The sequence below is a fragment of the Conger conger genome, chromosome 9, assembly GCF_963514075.1.
Source record: "Conger conger chromosome 9, fConCon1.1, whole genome shotgun sequence".
Classification (NCBI taxonomy): domain Eukaryota; kingdom Metazoa; phylum Chordata; class Actinopteri; order Anguilliformes; family Congridae; genus Conger; species Conger conger.
The window spans coordinates 57,938,891-57,946,318 of record NC_083768.1 but is presented as its reverse complement, the minus strand read 5'-3'; positions in this window follow the sequence as shown (position 1 = coordinate 57,946,318).

Here is a 7,428-nt window from a genome sequence, read left to right as displayed (position 1 = left end):
CATTCAACATTCTCTCGGTGTAGTAGAGAGGTGGAGAAATGAGATTCTCGCTTCACCATCCGTTTGTGTGTGAGCTTGGTGCTTATTCAGTGGTTGTTGCTGTGTGTGGGAGTGTGTGTGTGTGTGTGCGCGCACGTGTGTGTGTGTGTGTGTGTGTGTGTTGTAAGTCTGCTGAAAGAATAGGTTTGAACAGAAACATACCGGGGTGAAAAGTTAAAATAATGGCATACATTATTCAGAGATTTGAATGAATTAGAGATTTTAACAGTTGCCGGGCTCATGGTTCACATGTTTTGAACTAATTGCTGTATTTTAATAGTGTGTAAATAAGTAGACTGTTTATATATCTACATATAAATCTATATATATTTAGGCTTAGACATACAGAGAGAAAGTTCAAACATTGTTTGTAGATTATTATTTCACGTGCTAATTTATACACAGTGATTCCACTGCCTTATCGATATTTAATATTCATAATGGTGAATGTAGCGATGAGCGTGTGGTTGTTTTAGGCCCAGGGACAAGGCTTGTGGAGATCCAGGGCCTTGCAGCTGGTGAGAAGTGCTCAGTACAGCATCGCTCAACCCTTCTGATTTCAGCTTAAAGGTACAATAGGTCATTTCAGACTTCTAACGGTCAAGAGAGGAATTGCACCTTGGAGCAACAAACTTGCTCAAACCACAACACTGTTTATCCCACCCCTTCTATGTGAACGCGCTGACATTGAAACGCCATTACACAGGCTATACGACTGAACACAGGCAGAGAGTGAGTCAACATGTCAGTGAGCCTTTTTCAATGATACGAACGGATTTACAATGGTCTTAAGACAGTGTTCCAACCCAAAAATCTTACCTCTTGTACCTTTAACCCTTCAAGGTGTGAAATTACAATTATGTCACTAGACTGTTCTTAACTGAAAATGCTGATGGTAACAATCATTACTGGCAATTGAAGGCAAATCAGTTCTAGGAACGCTGAAAAAAACATTCCAAAAAAATCTACTCTACAAAAAGTTCTACCCAAGAAACCAGGTCAGTTGAGTTGGCTGTATGCAATAAAAACTAATTTAGTTGGTCGAAGTAATTCCATCCAACAACAACCAGCAGACCCTGTGTTTCTCCTCGACCCGAGTGGAGGGTTAAAGGTTTAGACCAGACCTGCCCGACCCTGTTCCTGGAGATCTACCGTGTACTGTAGGTTTTCACTCCAACCCCAACAAAGCACACCTCATTCAACAGATGGAGTTGTTGAACTGTTAATTAGTAGAATCTGGTCTGCCAAATTATGGTTGAATCTCCCGATGGATCTCCAGGAACAGGGTTGGGCAGCCCTGTTCTAGCTGTTGAATGAGGTGTGCTTTGCTTGTGTTGGAGTGAAAACCTACACGATGGTAGATCTCCAGGAACATGGTTGGGCAGCCCTGTTCTAGCTATTGAATGAGGTATGCTTTGTTAGAGTTGGAGTGAAAACCTACACAATGGTAGATCTCCAGGAACATGGTTGAGCAGCCCTTGGCTCATACTAATAATTGCTGCAGGTCTTATGATGGAAAGTTTGGAAGGGAACAGAGACTTGTGGAAACATCAGTTGTGTCTTCAGGGGGCTGGCTTGCCCTTAACCAAAAGCACCAATCAGACAGAGAGAAAGAGTCACTTTAAAGGGATCAAAGTAGGGGACAGGAACAAAAGATGGTGGAATTTGCACCTTTGAAAAAAGTGAGTGTTTTAAGAACCAGGTTCTACAGAACTGGGTAGATGAACAGATTAAGAGGTTGATCTACTGTTTTTTTTCTGTTGAATTTACACATCTCTCGTTCAGACGTGTAAATGACATTATCCAACCCTCAGTCGATGGTTTTGGGCAGGGATCTCAAATTTTATTCCTGGAGGGCCACAGTACCCGCCAGTTTAACTCCAGACCTGGAGGGCTGCAGTACCTGCCAGTTTAACTCCAATCCTGGAGGGCCACAGGGTCTGCAGGTTTAACTCCAGTCCTGGAGGGGGCGCTGTGTCTACAGGTTTAACTCCAGTCCTGGAGGGGGCGCTGTGTCTGCAGGTTTAACTCCAGTCCTGGAGGGGGCGCTGTGTCTACAGGTTTAACTCCAGTCCTGGAGGGGGCGCTGTCTCTGCAGGTTTAACTCCAGTGCCTGCAGGTGTTACGTGGTGCTTCAATCAAAAACAGAACGAGGCCTTAGGAAACAAGGTGGGCGGTCTCTTTAGCCGATCAGTTACTTAAATTGAGCACTTAAGTTCTGAAACAAGCAGAAAGTCAGCAGGAACTACAGTTCTCAGAGACTGGAGTTAGAGTGCTGGATTCGCCTGGTGGAAAATGACATCCCTAGTGGGCCAGCTATCTGTGAAATTTTCATCCATACACTCAGTGACAACTTTAAGTATTTATTAGACCTATTATTTTAAATTAATAGTCATCTGCTGCTGTAGCCCCTGAACTTCAAGGTTCAACGTGTTATGTGTACAGAGATGCTCTTCACTACAGTTGATAATAAGGGTTCTAGTTGGCCTTCCTGTCAACCAGACCTCATGACCATGTCCGCATGCTGTTATGCAATGAGTTGCTGCCACACGATTGGTTGGTGAAATATTTGCATCAACAAGCTGGTGTACAGGTCTACCAAGTAAAGTGGTCACTGAGTGTGTAACCGAACGTTCTCTGTAAGTTGTCTGGGGAAAGGAGGTTTAATGGGCCAAGGCGAGAGCCTATCATTTTGTTCAGTCAAAAGACGAGCTGTTTATTGTAGCCAAGAAAGGGTTTATGTTTTACTTAAAAGAAGACTATTACACCATTCAAAATGAGTGAAAGGAATATCTCCACTTAAGGTGCAACAGTGGTGACATCACCCGTTCTGAGACTGTTATATGAACTGTTGACAAAGTGCATCGATGTCGTCTTTACTAACCGCTCCGTAGAAACGTGAAACGAGAAATAAATATTCGGTGCAAATTCAGTCCATCTCTGCTGATTAAAAAAAAAAAAAGAATTTTTTTATTGATTTGCATTTTCATTGAATTATTGTAATTTATTTATGCTCCGAAACATATTGACAGGAAGTGCCTCTTCTGTTTTTCTTTACAACGGCACTATGCGAGTTTGTGTATTCAGGATTTCACAATATCTTCATGAGCCACGGTCGTGTGTGATATGGTGAGAAAAGATACAGTTGGCATTTAAACACTGCATTTGCTCAGTGGATCTTCTTCATAGCCAGTTCATATATCAATGGCAATACATCCATCCATCCATCCATTATCTGAACCCGCTTATCCTGATCAGGGTCGCAGGGGGGCTGGAGCCTATCCCAGCATACATTGGGCGAAAGGCAGGAATACAGCCTGGACAGGTCGCCAGTCCATCGCAGGGCACACACACCATTCACTCACACACTCATACCTACGGGCAATTTAGACTCTCCAATCAGCCTAACCTGCATGTCTTTGGACTGTGGGAGGAAACCGGAGTACCCGGAGGAAACCCACGCAGACACGGGGAGAACATGCAAACTCCGCACAGAGAGGCCCCGGCCGACGGGGATTCGAACCCAGGACCTCCTTGCTGTGAGGCGGCAGTGCTACCCACTGCGCCATCCGTGCCGCCCCAATGGCAATACAGTGGCGTGAAAAGTAATTTGCCCCATTTGTGATGTCCTCTATTGTTGCCTTTTCGTCACACTGAATGGTTTCAGACCTTTAATAGAGATTCTGTCGCAGGGCAGAGACAAGCGGTTCATGCTTAAACCTGCCGATCTGTCTGAATGAAAGCAGTTCTGCACAGAAGAGCAGGCTAAACGCTCTTTCTCTGCGATGTGAAAGGCATGTCTAATTACAGGAAGTGTTTGGTTGCAGTAAATGCTGCTAAAGGTGGTGCAACCAGTTACTAAGTTTAAGGGGGCAATTAATCACAGGGGTGCAATGGGTGTTTAATCTTTTTTTTTTTTTTTTTCATTAAACAAATTTAAAAAAATTTGTGTTTTGTGTTAATTCTCTAATATTACACTTTGTCTAAAGAAACAAAATGTGTAATAATAGAGGAAATCCGTAAGGGGACAAATACTTTTTCATGGCACCGTCTGTCAGTGGTGAGAAATAAGAATGTAAAATAGCCATTTGGCTGTATTTTCAGAATAGACAGTTGACTACTTCATAAGGCTAGCCACATGAACCTGATCTCAGGTGATCAGTCCAAGTCTGATGGGGTTGTGGACTTCCGGACGCACCCTTAAATCAAGCTATAAATCATTTAAGAGCTCAGTTAGGATAATCAGGAGGCTGTCGTTCTGGCCAGCTCGCCCTGCACAGCGGGGGATGTCGTTGCCCGGGACAGTAAGAGAGGCTCTGAGTAATGAGCCCACTTAGCGCCCCGGCCCCTTGCCGGTGGCCGTCAGCGGTGTGGCTCAAAATGGCTTCCGTGTGGGAGCTGCGTCGGCATCGATCACAATCGCACCTCAGCGCCCGCCACAGACACCTACACACAGGCGCGCCGTCGCCATGGTTACACCATGCCTGGTTCCCATGGTAACCCCCGTCTCCATGGAGACTGCCACTCTTCTTCGTCACTTTCTCTCCACCCCCCCCAACCCCCCTTATGAACTGAAGCCTCAAGACATCGTGGGGGGCACAGTCGGGGTTACATTTGTGTCATGGGGGGGGGGGGGGGGGCAGATGTCACATGCACGCAATTTGCCCATTTGTCACTGGCATAATCATAACAACTTGACTCGCCAAAACATTAAATGCTACAACACCTAAAGTGTTAAGTGGTGCACTTCCACTACAATGGATAAATTCCCACATTGGCTCTCTCTGAGTGTCTGACCATCCTACCCCCCACCCAACCCATTCCCTCCATTCCCTCCCTCCCAACCTCCACGACATGCGCACTGAACTGTGTGTGACTCAAAATGGCTGCTGTACTCCACCAAGGTTATGCATCGGTGTATGAATGCCCTATTGCAAGGTTCATCAACTCACGGTCCTCAAGGGCCAACAACCACTGTTTGTTCTCCCCGCCTTACCTGGGAACGAGGAGTGAAGACAGTCTGGCCAATCCGGTCAACACCACCTTAATCTGAGGATCACACAAAAAACCTGCGTATCCCTCCCATCAGGTCAGTGATACAGATGAAATGGTTCTTTGGGATGTGATCTACTTTGGACACTGATTCACTGGACACTACAGTACATTAACACTGCACTGCGAGAGAGAGGGTTAATAGTGTATACACTGACTGACTGGACACTACAGTACATTAACACCACTGATTTTTGGAATACCAACTTCAGGTCAGACTTCATCTTTGTTTCTGACTTGAATATGCGTCCAACCATCAACAGACCAGCTTGGGGCAGTTTCTGTACAGAATCTGTACAAAGAACTAGTCTTGAAATCTGGGTGTCCTGAACATTTGCATTGGTCAGCAGTCCCTTGTAAAACTGAAATTTTAACCTCAATGTCACCTGTTTTCAAAACGAACCTCAGTAGTATGTACACGTTGTGCCATTACACTTGCGGATACCCCGAAAAAGGTTTTACTAACGCAACTTAAATCCAACAGATACCGGCACAAGACGCCTCGTTCTGTTGGTCATTCTGAGCCATGCATGCTTTTTATAACTTCATGGCAGTAGAGTTCATTACATTTGAATTGGACCTGGAAAATTCACGATTTAGGTTTAACATGGGGAGGGAGACGCAACGCTAACTTATTAATAAATGGAAACTCATTAATAAATCGGGCTCGCTTCTGCCGAGTTTGAATCGGTTTTTTTCTTTTTTTTATTCTAGCTGAACGTGAGATTAACGAGACGTCGGTTGTGTCCAGCAACGGTGTCACAGCCGGTAGGCAGGCGAGCAATAGCGGCAGCCAGAGCCAGTCATATCAACTCTCCACTGTGGCACGCACTCCACTTGTGCCGTGTTGGTCCCAGTAAAGTGCGGGCGGCCAAAAGAGACCAGCCAGTTCAGTGTACATAAGAGAAAACCTACCAACAGTTCTGCGTCGACCTGTTCCAAGTTGCCCTCCATTGTACTGTATTTTAGCTAATGCCTAAAGCTGGGTTTACATTTTGCCGTCTTGCGAACGCAGACAAAATTCTTTCGTCAAATCGCAGAGTTCTTTCATCATGGTTCGCCAAAATCGGCCTTCGTGAATCTCGCAGTGTGACCGTCCCCTGGAAGATCGGCAGTGTTGCATATTCTGAGCGAAACTGTACAATTTGGCAACTCTTATGACCACAGACAATGAACAACCAATAGGAGCGTAGCAATACAGTACGTTGCACCAACCACTATAAACACATTGTTTTAACATTCATTCATTCATTCAGTCACGATTTCCAGTGTACTATTGATACTGAGATATTACTTGCAGATGGATTAAGTAGTCTAACTGTAGTGGGACCAAGGGCATGCTCCATGAGGCATTCCCAGGTGGCGGGGCTGTAAACTGCTCCAGGCCTGAGCCAATGGAGAAGGCAGTCTTTGCACATGAATCTGTGGCTATCTCTACCTACCAACACCCTCTCCGTAGATCCAAGGAGCTGAACCATTAGGGCCCTGCCAGACAGGGCCTCATAAAGTCCTATGAGTCCTTCTTGGTCAGGAAATTTAGACGACGATAATCTATGCAGAACCAAAGGGATTTAAATGCAAAAAAAAAAAAAAACTCCAGCGACCCCTAGCTGCTGTTATAACTGTTGCAAATGGAAATAGGACCTTGTTCTTGTTTTAGCCCTCTCTGACCTCTGACCTCCACCACCTTCACATTTAAGGCACGCAAGATTGACCTCGGCCAGAGACGCATCGAATCATTAAAACGCTAAACGAGCAACCTCCTATGTGGGGCTTGGGGCACGACAGAAGAATCAGGAATCGGCACAATTTTCAAAACCCTTTATTTATTTAGTAATTTTTTTCTTTGAAATAAGACCCGCCCCCCCCACCCCGGCACTCACTGCTACCTCTACTTGCACTCCTGAGTGTGCTTTTCTTAAAATATGAAGCCCCTCGAGCACCGTCTCTGTCCCGAGAAGTCTCCCCCTGTGAAAAAAATCAGGGGTGCAGCTTCCCAACCTGAGTCATTTCCTAATTTCAAAATGGCAGAATCTAAGAAGAAGGGAGTAAGTTCTTGTGTGTGTGTGTGTCCCCTCCTCCCCCAACCAAAACTAAAACAAAAAACAAAAAGCAGATGGTAGCTCCACGTGCCCCGAGGGAACCGCGAGGGTGGTTCACAGGACCCGCGAGGGTGATTCACAGGACCCACACTGCCTCCCAGCATGGCGACCGGCGAGGTGGAGAAGCCCAGTCATCCCACAAGGCTGCGGAAACGGCAACACCCCCGTTCCCAAGCGAGGGGTCACAGGAGTGCCTCCAGGGTCTCAAAAATGGCTGGGCGGGGGGGGGGGGGGC